Source organism: Microtus pennsylvanicus, chromosome 4 (genome assembly GCF_037038515.1).
Source record: "Microtus pennsylvanicus isolate mMicPen1 chromosome 4, mMicPen1.hap1, whole genome shotgun sequence".
NCBI classification, from domain to species: Eukaryota; Metazoa; Chordata; class Mammalia; order Rodentia; family Cricetidae; genus Microtus; species Microtus pennsylvanicus.
Genome location: NC_134582.1, coordinates 93553041 through 93570508, shown reverse-complemented (window position 1 = coordinate 93570508; position 17468 = coordinate 93553041).

Genomic DNA, 17468 nt, shown 5'->3' with positions numbered 1-17468 from the left:
GGAACAGGTTCCCGAGAAACAATCAAAGCACCAGAGACAGCTCTGTTCCCATTACCAGGAATCCCACAAATAGACCAAGCTGCACAGCTGTCTCATATATGCAGAGAACCTAGGCCAGTCCAAAGCAGGTTCCCTGGTTGTTGGTTCTGACTGCGTGAGTTCCCATGAGCCAGGGTAGGCGAGGGTTTCCCTGCGGTGTCCCTGGCCACTCCTCCGGCTCCAACAATCCCTCCTCTCCTCAGCAGGTCTTCTGGAGGTTGGTCTAATGCTTGGCCACGGGTCTCTGAATTTGCCACCCTCAGTCATGGGATAAAGGCTCTCCTCTGACAACCTGGGTAGTCACCAATCTGATCACAGGGGATGACCAGTTCAGCCTACGTATCCCCTGCTGCCAAGAATTAGCTGGGGTCATTTTTGTAGACTTGTGGGAGTTTCCCTTGCATCAGGCTTCTACTCAACCCCATAAAGCCCCCCTCACCTTTTCAGTCATCTCTTTTAGTATTCTCCCCCTCTGCCCACTCCCCAACCTGATCATTCAAGTTTCCATCCCCAGCCACCAAGGATATCTCTATTTCCCCTTCCCAAGAAGATGCCCCCTTGCCCTTGGTCCCTCCTTGTTACCTAGCCTCTCTGTGACTGTGGATTGTAGCCTGGTTATCTTTAATATCCACTTATGAGTGAGTACAACCATGTTTGTCTTTCTGGGTTACCTCACTCAAGATGACTTTTTTCTAGTTATCCATTTACCTTCAAATTGATGTCACTGTTTGTTTTTGACAGCTGAGTAATACTCCACTGTGTAAACGTACAACATTTTCTTTATCCACTCTTCATTTGAGGGGCATCTAGGCTGTTTCCAGGTTCTGACTATTACAAACAAGACTGCTGTGAACATAGCTGAACAAATGTCCTTGTGGTATTGAGCATCCTTTCTTTGGTATACGCCCTTGCCCAGACTGAATACAGGGGGGAGAACTTGGTCTTATGGCATCTTGTTAGACCACGCTTTGCTGATGCACAGGAGAGAAACCTACCGTTTTCTGAGTGAATAAGGAGGAGGTGTGGATGGTGGTGGGGAGGGCAGAGAGGAGGGAAGGGAGTGAGAGGAGAAGTTGAGGTTGGGATGTAAAATAAACCAATCAAACAAACAAATAAAAATGTAAAGGGCAGTGTGGATTTTTTCTTATTAAAAGCGATCGTTGCTGAGTGTGGTGGCCCATTCCTGGTGTCCCAGTTACTGGGAGGCTGAGGTGGAAGGACCACAAGTTTAAAACTAGCCTGGGCAGCTTAGCTGGACCCTGTCTCAGAATAAAATGAAATGAAGTAATAAATACAAGTGGCAGGAGGCTATCTCCTTGGTAGGATTCTTAGCTCACATGGGAGAAGCCCTGTGTTCAATCAAATTAGCCTGATAAAATGAAAATTTCTTTCTTTCTTTTTTTTTTTTTGGTTTTTCGAGACAGGGTTTCTCTGTGGTTTTGGAGCCTGTCCTGGAACTAGCTCTTGTAGACCAGGCTGGTCTTGAACTCAGAGATCTGCCTGCCTCTGCCTCCCAAGTGCTAGGATTAAAGGCGTGCGCCACCACCGCCCAGCAAATATTTATTTATTTATTTATTTATTTATTTATTTATTTATTTATTATGTATACAATATTCTGTCTGTATGCCTGAAGGCCAGAAGAGGGCGCCAGACCTCTTTATAGATGGTTATGAGCCACCATGTGGTTGCTGGGAATTGAACTCAGGACCTTTGGAAGAGTAGGCAATGCTCTTAACCACTGAGCCATCTCTCAATTTCTGCTGGTCACGTGGGTCTAATTGTTCCCTGTAACTACACAGTAAGGGGTGGGGATGCCCAGAGAGGCCCCCGTCCCCTCCTGTTTTTGTTTGTTTGTTTGTTTACAATTTGTGGGATGAGCCAGCCGGTGGTGGCGCACGCCTTTAATCCCAGCACTCGGGAGGCAGAGGCAGGTGGATCTCTGTGAGTTCGAGGCCAGCCTGGTCTACAAGAACTAGTTCCGGGACAGGCACCAAAGCTACAGAGAAACCCTGTCTCGAAAAACCAAAAAAAAAAAAAAAAACCAAAAAAAAAAACAAAACAAAAAACCAAAACCAAAAACAAACAAACAAACAAACAAAACCAAACAGTTTGTGGGATGTTGTAATACACACAACTTATTTCTAAGGGAGGACGGGTTTACTTAGTCTCACGTTTTGAGGGTTACCATCTTCATGGCCAACAGGCATGGTGACTCTGTGACAGTTGGTGGCTGGGGCTGTAGAGCTTTCAGCAGTTGGTTATGTCCATCTGTAGTCAAGAAGATAACGCTCTTGTTAAATGACATTAAATGGAAATCCTCTTTCTTTCTGATCTGCTTGTACTCACTAGGGAAAACAGATGCATCTGTGTGGTCACATCCTCCATTAGAAGCTGCCCACAGCTTTTGGTAAGAGATTTTCCTGTGCTCCGGAGGTCTCCTGCTGAGTTTATTGGCCTTTTGAAAATACAGTTCTGGGGGCTGGAGAGATGACTCATCAGTTGAGAGCACTGGCTGCTCTTCCAGAGGATCTGGGTTCAGTTCCTGGTACCCACATGGCAGCTCACAGCTGTCTGTAACTCCAAAATCTGACTCTCTGACACAAACTTACATACAGTGAAAATGCACATAAAATAAAAATAAATTAAAAATGGAAAAAATACAGTTCTGTTATAGAAATTGGTTTAGGTAGGCAGAGTTCCTTCTAATGGAGTTATCAGTTCTCTCTTTCCGATAGGGTCTCGCTAGTCTAGGCTGGCCTTGAACTTGCGATCCTTCTGTCTCAGTCTGCAGCATGCTGAGATTACTCCAGAGTATGAGTCAGCTCACCATTACTATCTTATGCCCTGAGGATGGGGCATCCTGGGGTTAGGATGGCAGCTGAACAGCTCTAGAAAACCACCCGTACTCCTATAAGCTAATCTGCTTTGCTGACTATTGAATCCTTCCTTGGGACAGTTTAATATCAAATGCTCATTTTTTTCTGAAGCTTGCCCTTCCCTTTCCACCCATCTAACAGAGTAATCATCACCAGGCAGTTCTTCCTACAAGCGCTTACTGAATACTGAAAGCCTTGGGAATTTAAGAATGGCGGTGAGGGCCAGTAAGATAGCTCAGCCTGTAAAGGGACTTGCCAGCAAGCTTGACGACCTGAGTTCAATCCCTGGGGTTCACATGGTAGAAGGAGAGATGCAATGACACAAGCTGGCCTCTGACCTCCACATGTATGATATGGAGGTGCATGCTCCTTCCATCATCAGCCTTTGACTTCCCGTAGATGATTCCAGGCTCTGACTTTGTGGTATAGGAAGCCCATGAGTAATGGTTCTTATGCATGAGCATTGCCTCAGGAGATCTGATAAGGTCCAGTGTCCAGGCTGCACTCTGGACCAGGTGATTCAGCATCTCTGGAGAGATGACTCAGCTATGTCCTTTTTAAAGCTACCTGAGCAATTCTGGCGTAAAGCTGGGGTCAAGAATTAGGCCTTGAGTCAATGACTGTCATCAAAGAGGCTGCATGGTAGAACCTTCTGGGGAGATTTTGTAAAAATGAATCACACTGCCTAAGCCTCATCCCAGAGCAGATGAGTGAGAATCTTTGGGACAGGAGTCTGGGTCACTGGAGTCTTCCAAAACTCCTCCAGGTGATCTGAAAAACACCAAGTGTTGGAAATCACGACTATATGCAGTCTTAGATTGAAGCCATGCCCATCACTTTGACCCTGATTCACACATGGCTGTGGAGGATGGGTTACTCCCGCCAGGACACATGGAGAAATGGAGGCAGTATAGCTGAGAAGCTGGAGACACTGAAGGTATGGGCCCCACTGTGGCTTTGTCACAGTTGTTTTGTGTAATGTCAGACAAGGCACATCCGTCTTGGGGTAAGAATCCTGCTCACCAAACCACAATCCTGTCCTCTTTCCACCGTACAGGGTTCCTTAGCATTTTCCTTTAATTGATATTTTACTGGCTTTTGTTTGCTAATCAAAAGTCAACCTAATGACTTAAGTGTCTATGTTGATACACATGTGTGTAGTTTCATACAAGTCCTAAAAATGTAAAAAGCTAAGCAACTGCAACTTTTTGTTTAATCATTGTCCGATTAGCCTTTCAGCTCACAAGTTGAGAACAGTGCCTTCTTTAAAAGAGGCTTTTTGAGCTAGGGAGAAGACTCCGTTGGTAAAGCACTTACATTGCAAACAGCAAGTTTGATCTCTAAAACTTGTCAAAATGTTCTGCAAGGCAGCCCATTTTTGTAACCCCATTACTGAGGAGATAGAGACAGGCACATTTCTGGACTTGTTGGCCAGCCTTGCCTACTTGGCAAGTTCTAGGCTAGTGAGAGACCCTGTCAGAAACAGAAAAACCAAAACTGAAAAAGGTGGATGCCACGGGAGGAATGGCAGCTGAGGCCCTCTGGTCTCCACAGGCATGTGAGTGCACATGACTGCATGAAGGCACACATAAAGAAACTTTCAAATGCCGTTATCTTAAAATAATGATAATGTTTTAAGCTTCATTTTTTCCCCAAGAGTTGGTGAGATGACTCACAGAGTAAGAGTGCTAGTTTTGTGAGTATGAGGACCTGAGTTCAAACCTGTAGCACCCACATAAAAAGCTGGGCGTGGCTATGTGTGGCTGTAACCCCAGGATTGGGGTGCAGAAAAAGGAGAATCCCAACAGCTTGCTGGTTAGTTAGCATAGCTAAAATGGCGTGCTTCTGTTGACAGAGGTTTCTGTCCTGCCCAGTCCTGCAGCCGTTCAGTCCCAAAGAAACACACAGAGGTCTGCATTAATTATAAGCTGGTTGGTCTGTTAGCTCAGGCTTTCTTATTAACTAAATCTTACATCTCGATCCATAATTCTTGTCTGTGTTAGCCACGTGGCTTGGTACCTTTTATCAGTGAGGCATTCTCATCTTGCTTCCTCTGTGTCTTGGTGACACTGCAGACTGAGCCTTTTCTCTTCCCAGAATTCTCCTATTCTGGTCTCCCCACCTATACTACCTGCCTGGCTCCTGGCCAATTAGTGTTTTATTAAATCAATACAAGTGACAAGTCTTTAGGGGGTACAAGACCATTGTCCCATAGCATGGTTCAGCTTCAGTGGGACTATTCAAAGGCAACAATGGCTCATAGACACTCATGCAGGAAGGCATACTGTCCTTCTCTAACTGTCATATGAGAATACATGGGCACACATGTCCACACACTCATTCATGTGCATGTGCTCCCCCCTTAGAAGTCATGATTTCGTATCATATGCATCCACTGCTCAGGGTGTCCAGTCTTTCACAGCATATCACCGAAGGCATGAGGAAAGCCAGACCACCACAGACAATGATGCTACTGGGGACACTCCATGGAGCTCAGATCAGGAAGCAGTTTTAGAAACTGTCCTCAACCCGAAGAGAGCAAAACAAAACTAAGCGCGTGCAATGTTTCCAGCAAGACAGATACAGGACTGTGTCTTCAAACGGACACTTGATGGTGTTTCTCGTTACAGAGTAGTCTTTTGAAGGTGTCTACCTGTGTCAAATGCACGTGCATCTACTCAAGAAAGGCCCTGTGTGACTGAGTGCTTTGTCCTCACGACACCCTGGTTCCATCCTCGGCACCAAACCCACCCTCTGCATAGATGAAATAGTTGACAAACGATTCATCTGGCTCCATGAGAAGGTGATACTGAGATTAACTCTGAGACTCGGTCCTGGCTGCTAATCAGATTTGGCTTCTTGTTCTTCTACCCTATCATCCATCACTTGGCCTCTACTTGTCTGAGCAGCTCGCTTTTCCATGGGAGAATCTTTAATTTCTGGGTCAGGCAGGTGGACTCTTTTCCTCCTTTTACAACTTCCTGGCTTTGTTTTTTTTTTTTGTTTGTTTGTTTTTTTGCTTGCTTGCTGGCTGATTGGCTGACTTCTAAATGAGTTCTGCTATTTCAGGAACAGTTGGTCTGGTGACAGATCACCAGACTCCTTTTGGGCTCTCCCTTGAGACAGAGGAGATGCCCCCGTATTTTGTCAAGATGTGGAGAACAAAAGCGTTTGTGGGGCTGGTTCAGTGAACGTCTAGGCCCACTGATGATGCTGCACTTACCATGGCTAAGCTGATGATGCAAACTCTGTTTTCAAACTTAAGTGTACCAGATTGTGTGTGTGTATGTGCAGGCCAGAGATCAGCCTTGGGTGTTATTCCTAGGGAGCCATCTACCTTGTGTATTAAAACAGGGTCTCTAATTAGTCTGGATCTTGCTGAGTAGGCTAGCCTGTTCCAGAGATTTGCCTATCCCTGTCTCCTTAGCACTGGGATTACATAGTGGATTCTGCCACTATGCCCACCTATTCATTCAATCATTCATTTATTTTTTTATTTAAAATCCTGGGTTCTGAGAATGGAACACAGGTCCTCACCCTTGTTCAACAGGCACTTTGCTGACTGAGCCAGCTCCCTAGCTGCAGAAATCCTGTCATATATGACATCTTGCAGAAAGCCTGCTGTTTCCAGGGCTGCAAGTGGCCGTGACTGTCACAGCAGAGAGCGCTTTGCGGAAATGCTGGTAAACATGCCTAAACTCCTTGCTGGGCTGTCACAGAACACTGACATATTATGAGCATTGGCTATGAAAGATGATAAAAACAAACCTTTTGAGGATTCTCTTTTCATAAGTAGAATCACTGATCCTGTTTCTCACTTCTGAAGGAAAGCTGGATGGTAGATACTGACGGCACATTCCCGGGAACCGGCAGCTCCTATAGTCCCGTGTCTGTCGGTGGAGGAGTGGAATCCCTGGGTGAAATGGGAAAGAAGCCAAACCCAAAGCCTGACCAGAGAGAACGTGGCACCCCTCAGGTGCCTCCATCCACCACAGATGGGCAGAAGGGTCATTTCCTCCTAGGTGAGGATACGGCTGTGACACAGTTATAGGGGATGCCATCGCTCCCAAGGACTAATAGAGTACCGTCAGTCAGCATTCCGCCACAGTGACAGAATACCCAGGCTCACTGGCTGACACGGAGGAAAAGCTGAATTCAAGAGTTTCGCTCATGGTCTCTAGTCTTGTTTGGGACACGTGGCAGTGTCATGGTGGTGGGAGAGAGCTGATCATCTTAGGGCAGCCAGGAAGCAAAGAGAAGGATGAAGGGATGGAGGCTGCCTTCAAGGACACACCCCAGGGACCTAACTTCCTTCCACCAGGCCGCATCTACTAAATGTTCCACCAGCTTCCCAAGACTGTTGCAGGTGGGAGACCAAGCCGTTAACACAGTGGCATTTGCAAGATACTCCCACGCCAAACAGTAGCAAGTTCTTCCTGAATCCATCAGCGACTGCTTACCCAACAGTCCCTACCAGGTGACCCGTGACCTTGGTTAATGACCCCTAATCTGGATTCATTGTTTACCAGCAGTTTAATAAGGCCTTTAATGACCTCGGTGAAGAAAACAATTCAGAAAGTACAGCCTAGGTGACCCCGTGACCTGCAGAGAGTCTGGACTTTTATCTGACCGATCAGTTTGGGGTCTGAAGTAAGTGTCGTCAATATTTTTTTAATTATATTTTATTTATATTTTAATTATATCCGACTAGTGTCTCATCCCCAGGGGAAATTCCAAATGCTTGACTCAGTAGCCTACCCATCAGCTACACTTCTTAAAGAGCATATGCATATGATTTGAAATTGTGCTAATGTGGAGATTTCTGTATAGGCACTTCAAGTAAACTCTCATTGAAGTTTACCATACATTGATTAAATAGGGCCATGTCCCTAGATGAAGCAATAAAATTACCATCATTCCAGAAACCCCTCTTTGTCCCTCTCTGTCACCGTCTACTCAAAGTACCCCAGCCCTAATTCTAACTCTGGGTGCTAATACTCTCTGGCTTTGTGGGTTTCTATTGTAACAGCCAGCCACTTTAAATTCATTGCCATAGACAGAGAATATGCTTGCTCATATTTCACCTCAGCGACTACAACAAGGGACTCTTTCTTCACCTTCTTCTCTAATGGCCCAATGTGAATTAGACAAGTTGGATAGAGCATTAGAGAGTTCAAAGACTACAGATGGTGGTTCGTTTGTTAGCTTTCAATTACTCTAACGAGTACCTGGGTGCTCAGCTTATAAAGAAAAGAGGCTCGTTTAAGGTGAAAATTTTGCAAGTGTCAGTCCCTGGTCAGGTGGTCTTCTTGTTTTGAGGCCCGTGTTAGGCATCACGCCAAAGTGGGCAATGAATGGTAGATTCAAGCCACCCACCTCATAGCTGGGGGTAGGGGTGGGGTGGGATGAAGTGCGGATGAAATCTTCTTCAAGGGCACACCTCCAATGATCCCAAGACCTCTCGCTAGGCCCCACCCCTTAAAGCATTTACCACTTCCCAACAGCACAAAGCTGAGGCTCTGGGACTGTGATCCAGACCCAAACTACAGCGGATGGAGCCAGCCTTGTTATTTAACCATTTGGCCAAGAGTCTGAACAGCTCTTTGATGGCTGATACATTTCTTTTTTTAAAATTGGTTTTATTGAACTTTATATTTTTCTCCACTCCCCTCCCTTCTACCCTTTCCCATGATTCCCATGCTCCCAATTTAGTCAGGAGATCCTGTCTTTTTCTGCTTCCTGTGTAGATTAGATCCATGCATGTCTCTCTTTGTTGTCTAGATTCTCTGGGATTGTGATTTGTAGGCTGGTTTTTCTTTGCATTCTGTCTAAAAGCCACTTATGAGTGAATACATATTATATCTGTCTTTCTGGGTCTGTGTTACCTCATTCAATATGATGTTTTCTAGATCCATCCATTTGCCCTCAAATTTCAAGATGTCATTATTTTTTCCACTGTGTGAGTACTCAATTGTGTAAATGTACCATATTTTCCTTATTCATTCTTCGATTGAAGGGCATTTAGGTTGTTTCCAGGTTCTGTCTATGACAAACAATGCTGCTATGAACATAGTTGAGCACATGTCCTTGTGGCACAATTGAGCATCCTTTGGGTGTACAACCAAAAGTGGTATTACTGAGTCTTGAGGCAGATTGTTTCCTAATTTTCTGAGAAGTCGCCATACTGAAATCCAAAGCGGTTGTACCAGCTTGCACCAGCAATGCAGAAGTGTTCCCTTTATCCCATATCCTCTCCAGCATAAGTTGTCCCGAAGCTTGATGGACTGAATCTATATTTTAGAACATCTTCAACCGGTGATCCTTGGAAAAAAAAAACCACAAGAGAAAAGGTCACCCACAAAATGAATGCTATTAGAATAAAATTGGGGTCACCTGAAGATGAATACCGTCTGTATGTAGTACCTGAGAAGGTCTCATGGCACCTTTCTGGTAAAACAAGGATAGCCCAACTGCTTCTTCAAAGACTTTAACCACAAACAGGCACTCTGACCATCAGGACATACAGCGGACAGACACAGCTTCAGTTTCCTCAGCTCTCCAGGACCTGATTGCCTCCCCATTCTCAATACTAACACGTAATTATTCTTTCCTTCGTTGGCTGCTGTCAGAAATATAATTTTGCTTAGGAGCAAGATACACGATTTTTAATAATAAAATGGCCCGTATAACTTAAAAAAGTTCAGGGGGTTATTGAGAGTGTTAGCGATCTGTTAAGTCATGTTTGAGTTCCTCTTACCTTTGTAAAGATGAGGTGTCGACTTTACAGGGCTCTTAGAGTGCCTAGAACCAATCTGTGATTCCCACTCTGAACATGATATGATAGTCTGGATTTTCTCACGGTGTTTACAAATCTGCTTGCCGAAACAGGAAATGACAAGCTAAGAAAACACAAGAAGACAACACCCTGTAAAGGTCTATCAAAGGCTGTGTGCCTAGAAGAAAGGGGAAGGGACAAAAAGCATAAGGGAGGGAGAAAGAGAACCTGGAAATGCCGGCCTCACTAATTAGTGCTGAGTGACCATGGAGCGATAACCTGGTCCATGAACTTATTTTATCTCAATAAAATCAAGGTTACATAATGCCACTCAAGGTGTTATTCTTAAGATAATGGCAAAACATTTTACGTGGCTTGTGTTGCCTCTAGGATGTAGTACACTGTGTTAGTTTCTTTCCTGTGACTGAGACAATACCGGAGAAAACAAAGAAGATAGTTTTTTGTTTTGATTTGTCCTGATTTAAGAGGTTTCACTCTGTGGTGCTGTCTCTGCTACTCTCAGGATGAAGGAAATCGAAACACCACAGTGAAGGGAGTGTGTGCTGAAGGTTGCTCTCGCCACCCAGGAAGAGAGAGAACAGCCAGAGAGAAAGACCAACATGCTGCAGGATACCTTTCTAAGGCACGAACCCACCTTCACCATGCCTCAAATGGGGACGCTCGTTCCACCACCTCTCCATAGTCCATTTAATTAATTATGAAATCATCAATGGATTGATCTATTGAGTAGGTCTAAGCGCTCATGATCCAGACAACTCAACGATTGGATCTGTTAGCTAGAGACCAAACCTTCAGACGTGAACCCTTGGGAGTGGAGTGGAGGGGAACACAGCTTATCTAGGCTGTAACATATACACAAACAAAATGATAATAGCTTCCTGTTTTCTTAGGCCATGGACCTTCCAGGATGGTAAGTATAACTTGCTTAATTTTGCTTTCCAGGAATCTAGCACAATGTCTGGTTCATAGTAGGGACCCCAAAAACCTTGTTGAGTGAAGAGACGGAAGGGATGGGTGTGGAGTGTTTTGTTTTGAATGAATTATGAAGAACATGGGAGAGTCTTGGGATGTAAAGATTCAAAGTCTTGTGTGGAACAAGTTGGAGGCATTGCAACAGGAGAGAAGCAAAGACCAAAGAAAAGATTAGGAGATGACCACAAACTGCATGCTCTTTCACCAAAACAATCCAGCAATTCGGTTCCAAGCACAACAGCACTTTTGAACTGAGAGAACTGCATTTGAATGTCAGCCTTGGTCCTATCCTGTTGGCAAGTCAATCACGTCCATACCTCAGCTACACCTCATAATAACTGGGCTGGTTTCAAGGATTAATCCAGACAAAAGGTGGAACAATTAGCAATGATGTCTGGAGCCATTCAGAGTTTGCTTTTCTATTGCTGTCAGATAAAGCATTCTGATCCAAAGCAGCTTAGGGAAGCGTTTCTTTGGTTTGCACTTCCACGTCACGATCACTGAGGGAAACCAGGGCAGAAATTGAGGCCGGTACTGAAGCAGAGGCTAGAGGTGAACACTGCTACTGGCTTGCTCTCTGAGGTTTGCTCAGTTTGCTCTCTTATACAGCCCAGCACCATCTGCCCAGGAGTAGCACAGCCCACAATGAGCAGGGCCTTCCCACATCAATCATGAATCAAGAAAATGCCCCTCAGACTTGCCTACAGGCTTTTCTCAATGGAAGGTCCTACTTCTCCTGTGTCAATCTGACAAAAAATTAAGCAGGGCAAAGACTAGCCATCTTTGTGGTTGTGACCTATTCCTAAAAGGTGGTGTGTGATCTGGGATAGAAAAGTGCACTTAGCTGATAGACCGGGAAGCTGCAAGGACACCCAAAGAAGAGCAGTGGGGACCTAAAGGGTATGAACACGGCCGAAAGCTCTGTGGAGATCTTTGATGACCACCTGAAGGGTGGCTTCCAGTGTGTGGGAATGGAAGCCTCAAGGACTTGAGGGTCCAGGGAAGTACAAGTCTGCGTTGCAGCATAGGAAAAGATCGATTCTTCTCTAGCAAGAAAAACAAATGCCTCTGAGATGAGACAAGGGTAGAGGAGTTGCAGTGATGGGGGCGGAGGAGGCATCACGATCTTTTGAGGCTTTGTCTTGCCCAGTGACTCTCTGAGAACAGTAACAATATCTCTCTCGCACTGGGTATCCAGCTAGAAGAGCTTGTAGTTTAAGATCTAAAAATGATGGGGTCTGGGAGTGTGTCACATCGTGAGTTTCTGGGTCCCATCCCCAGGACCACAAGGAAACCAAGCCAAAACAGGGACGTTCTGGTGTCTGAAAGTTTTATAAAATGCACAGAGAAACAGGGTACGTCTGTGCCTCTCAACAGCACTCTGCAAGCAGTGAAGATAAGAGTAATTCTCTCGATAATATGAGGGTCAATTGTTCCCAAGCTGGAATTCCATAACTCGCCAAATGATCAAGTAAAGTGAACGCTAGGATAGGGACACTTTCAGACAAATAAGTCCTAGGAAAAAAAATGGACCTTGCATGCACTCACAGTCAGGCAAGTTTCTGGGAGATGTGTGTCTCCAAAGTGAGGGAGTAAGTGAAGAAAAGGAAAACCACTGGCCCCTGAAGAGAGAGGTTACAGCTCACGCATGGCAGAGGTTAGACAAAGTGGGGAATCACAGAAGCTAAGGGGCTCACTTGAAAACAAGCCTAGTGATTCCAGCTGATTCCTTTAGGCAATGAAATGGATAGAATACCTGATACGAGCGATGTATTGAGGAGATACCCAACAAGAGCGGAGTTTGGGGATGAATCGGTGATAACAACAGCAACCAAGCACAGGTGAAAAGTTAAAGCTCTGAGGGATGGGGAAGTTGTAATAGGAAAGGATTGTGATAAATGTATTGCATAAAATAATCTACCAGCATTGTTTACAATAGCCAATAGGTGGAAGCAATCCAGATGTCCGTCAACAGATGAGTGGCCAGACAAAACGTGGTGTGTCCATACCATGGAATATTACTTAACCTTAAGAAGGAAGGAAATTCTGACACTCGCTGCAGCATGGGTAATCCTTGAAGGATTATGATCGGTGAAATAGGCCAGAAATGAACAAGGACTGTGTAATTCTACTTAAATCCATTCTCTAGGGCCATCAGATTCATAGGGTCTTCTAGAATGGTGGTGTCAGGGGTGATGAGGAGGGAGGGGTGAGGAGTTGGCATTTGGTGGAGTTTCAGTTTGAAATGGTGTCCGAGTTCAGGAGGTGGGTGATGGTCATGGTTGTATTTAATGTCACCAAGAACACTTGTAGGGCAACTGTGAGGACCTAAGTGGGAATCCCCAGACCCGAGCATAACACCAGAAGCTCTGGCAACTCTCAGGCCAGCTTCTGTGAAAGAGAGACTCTGCCTCAAACAAGCTGGGAAGGGAGGTCTTAGCCTATGACCTCGGCATGTGCATCAGGTGTATGAGCATCTGCATTTACACACATGAACATGCACACACAACCAAATGCACACATGAACACACATCATACATGCACATCCACATTGATTAAAAGACTTCTCATTTTGTTTTCTCTCAAGTCTGTATTCACACAATGAAAGAAATAAAAAACAGGTCAGATTCTTTTCCGCCTGAATCACGCTGTTTAGGCTAGGCTAAAATACTTCATACGTGACAAGGGCCAGGAGCTGATCACAACTGGGAAAGTATTGCTTCAAGGATAGCCAAGAACTGGCCAATTAAAAATATATCCGTAGTATGCTTCATCTACAGATAGGAACGGGCCAACTGAGAACATACTTACATCCATACTTCATTTACATAATGATATCATGCTTTTTGAATTTTCTGTCCTCCATTAGGTCCAGGTATGAAAATTAGGTAAAAACTGGTGCTCCTGCAAGATTGTCTATAAAAAGTCCTGTAATCTCTAGAAGGCAGCTCTTCTCGCCCTCATTGCGTTGAGTGTGCTGGACGAGTTCCCTGCCTAGGCTCATACTGCGCTTTGGAATAAAGTTTGCTTTTGCATCCAAGTCCCGGTTCCCTGGTGGTCTGGGCATAGCAATAAATATACTCATTTTCTTAATATGTATTTGTAACAATAACTGGAAAATGTTTCATATCAAGGTAAGTACCTCTTTAGAGCCAAATTCCTCATAATTAAAAAGGAAACTCTCAAACACCTCCTTTTGTATATCATATTCTCCAGGGAAGCAAACAGGAGCCTTGGCTTTTTGTTGTTGTTGTTGTTGTTGAGAAGACAGGAGTCCCTTTTTAAAGCCATGCAATTCTTTTTTTTTTCCCTATCTAGTAAAGCACAGTCGAAGGTTTGGGGGCGATGACAAAAGATATTTCTTCTGGGTGCCATAGTCGAAAGGACGCTTTGTTCCAGTCCACTTGAAGGCAAACTGCTAAGTAGTTAAAACTCAGGAGCGGTCAGGCTGGTTTAGCGAGAATGACGTGTCCCTCTCGACACCCACCTTTGTAAGACAAAACTGATTCACCGGGTGGCGGAGCCTGCGCGGAACATGCTTAGGCTTCGCTAGAGTTGAAGTGTGTCTCCTGACAGCCTGGCTTAGCTGTTTCAGAGTGAAATCCCACAAGCATGTAGACAATGCACCAAGTGACTGCAGCTGGATGTTGTGCACAGAAACCGTCCTTTTGGCTCCCCAGGTGATGGGCACAACTTTCTCCTGTTGGACTTTCGCTTAAGTTGTGAGGCAGCAGTTCAAGAAACCGGAAGTAGCTCAGTTGTCTATGTGAGTAGGGATAGTTCAGGCAGTGAAGGTAATTCCATCTCTGGCATCTGCAGCCCTAAGCTGAGAGCTCAAGACTGTTGGGAACACTACAAGGAAATGCCTGCATTCCTCAGAGTTTTCTTAACCACCATTTGATGATGGCTGTAACCACTTTACACAAAGTCATTGCTCACTGCCTTCCCTCTCCGTGGTTTCCATCAAGAGTGAATCCTACTTACCGTGAATATGAAACATTCTAGAAGAAAGGTAAACTATCGCTTCTATGGGAGGCGCTGAGATGTGTGGCCATTTTCAAAGAGCCTTCAACAACAACAAAACGAGGCAAAAAACCAACAACCACTAAAACACACACGCACCCTTTAAAAGCGATACTAACAATGTGTTTTAAATGAGGTGAGAAGTTGCTTATGATAGACAAGGTTCAAATAAGAAGCTAAACTCAAAACTGTGCATATAATAGGACATCAGTTAGGAAAAATGTCTATTGTCAGGGTGGAAACCTGGGCAAAAGCCAAAGACATTTAGCACGATTGCTTTGGCTGGTTGGCACAGATACAGTTTCTTAGCCTTCTCTCCACTTCCACTGCCTTTGTGAGTGTTTTACAGCCAATGTACACTTGTATGTTCAGGAGGAAAACAGTCTCCAAGTTCAGGTTCATCTGTCTGAGATAACTTATTTGATTTGCTAATTAGCCTCTTGTCTCTAACATGAGCTTTACTGCAGGCTCACAGGTTGGGCAGTGATTTTTTTATGATGTTTTTTTTTTTTCCTGGGGGAAGTTCTCAGGTTAGGGTCCAGGTTGGGGGACTCAGTTAAAATGCTCCCCCGACCCCAGTTGGTGCTTTATCTAGATGCTCACTTATTGTGTTTTATTGGTTGTTTTCCTAGTTATTTAGTCTCCTGGATGCCAATATTCCTCTTTGCAGTAGGGGTGGGGGCAGGGCAGGGGGACAGAGTATCACTGTGTATGCTTTAGGTAACCGTGTGGGGTGCTGGGAACTTGTCTGTTGGGGGCTTGTGAATGTCACCTCAGAAACTAGATTATGCCTTCAAATATGAATCTATGTTGTTTAGTATATAAACCTCTAATTTCACTTTTTCTGTATAATAAAAACTGTGTTCAAAACCAAACCAAGGGCCAAGGGGCCGAGGAAGATGGCTCAGTTAGAAAAAGTGCTTGTCAAACCCTTGAAACCCATGCAAAAGCTGGACACAGTGAGGTGTGTCTGTAATCCCAGCATTTCTACAGTGAGATGGGAGGCAGAGACAGGAGGATGCCCCTGGAAGTTCACTGGCCAGCTACCTGGAGTACACAGGATAGTGGCAAATGGTGAAAAAGATCTTTTATAGACAATGTAGACGGTAAGGACTCACCCCTGAGGTTTTCTTCTTCTTCTTTTTTTGTTTGTTGTTTTTTTGAAACAGGGTTTCTCTGTGTAACAACATGTGATGATCTTCTGTTATTCACAAACGTGACATCCATACACACACACACACACCTACACACATACACACAGAAAGACACACAAATATAGTCTCTGTAATAGTCAGAAATTGATGCTAGGGTTCTCCTCAGATAGCAAAATGCATGTATGTTCAAGTCCCTTGCATCTTTTAAATAATCTCTAGCTATGTATAATACTCAATATAATGAAATTGTAATTGCTATACTGTATAAAGAAATAATGACAGAATTCTGTATATGTTCAGTGTAGGAGCTTTTTTTCAGTCTGATTACTGACAGTGGGAGGAGAAGGGGTTTTGTAGAACTCTGGCTGTTCATGCTTTGTGACTTGAGATCACCAAGAGAAACAGGAAGAAGATCAAATATAATAATACCTGTGCTTTGTGTGACCTCGGGCAGCAGGCCCATCTTTTCATTATTATCGAGATCCGGACACTCTGTTCATTTAGATTAGAAAAATACCAGACACTCTGTTCACTTGGTTTAGGAAAATAACAATTAATAGAACACTTCCTTGGTTTCAGGTGGGCTATCAAATCTTGTTCAGAAATGTGTTCTTTCATGACTGACTGGACAGGAATTTTGAAGAGCTTAGAAAATTACTTAGCGAGAATATTAAAAAGGAAACAGGGTGGTGGGGGTAGGGGGAGTGTGATGAGCCCGTGTAGTTGGTCCCTGCCCAGAGAGGAGATCAGAGATACCTGTTGCCTTCTCAGCAGGCAAGACAGAGGGCAGGGCATTAAAGCTGAGGCCCTCCCTTACCATCCTAGCTCAAGATCGCTAGGCTTTCCTGCTCTACTCTCCAAAAGCCCAAGGGGTAGGGTGTGGCTGGGGAGATGCTCAGTGGTTAAGAGCGCTGGCTGCTCTTCCAGAGGATCTGGGTCCTATTCCCAGCACCCACATGACAGTTCACAACTACCTGTAACTCCAGAATCAGGGGATCTGATGCCTTCTTTTGGTTTCCATGGGCACCAAGCATTGTGGGATAATGTTTTTATACATTGTGAAAATGTGTCTCTACCAAGACACCTTCTGATTGGTTTAATAAAGAGATGAATGGCCAATAGCTAGACAGGAGAGGATAGGTGGGACTTCTGGATAGAAACAGGAACTCAGAGGAAGAATCAGAGAGGCAGAGATTTGCCAGCAAGATACAGAGGAAGCCAGTCATACAGTATGGAGGAGAGGTAATGAGGAGCCATGTGGCAGAACATCGATTAATATTAATTAATGGGTTAATTTAAGTTGGAAAGAAGCCTAAGCTAAGGCTAAGCTTTCATACTTAATAAAATCTCCTCATATCATTATTTAAGAGCTGGTGGTCCAAAGAAAGTCTGACTACAGCCAAGCATGCATGCGACAGATATACATGCAGGCAAAACATCTATACACATAAAACAAACAAAAAAATTACAGACTATGCTGAAGAAAATAAAATCAAAAATAGACAAACAGACACAAGTCACTGCAGACAGAAAAATTCTCCTGTTAATCAGGAAACTTAAACCAAGAAAAAAAAACAGTTTTGGCCTAAAAACAATATTTGAACATTT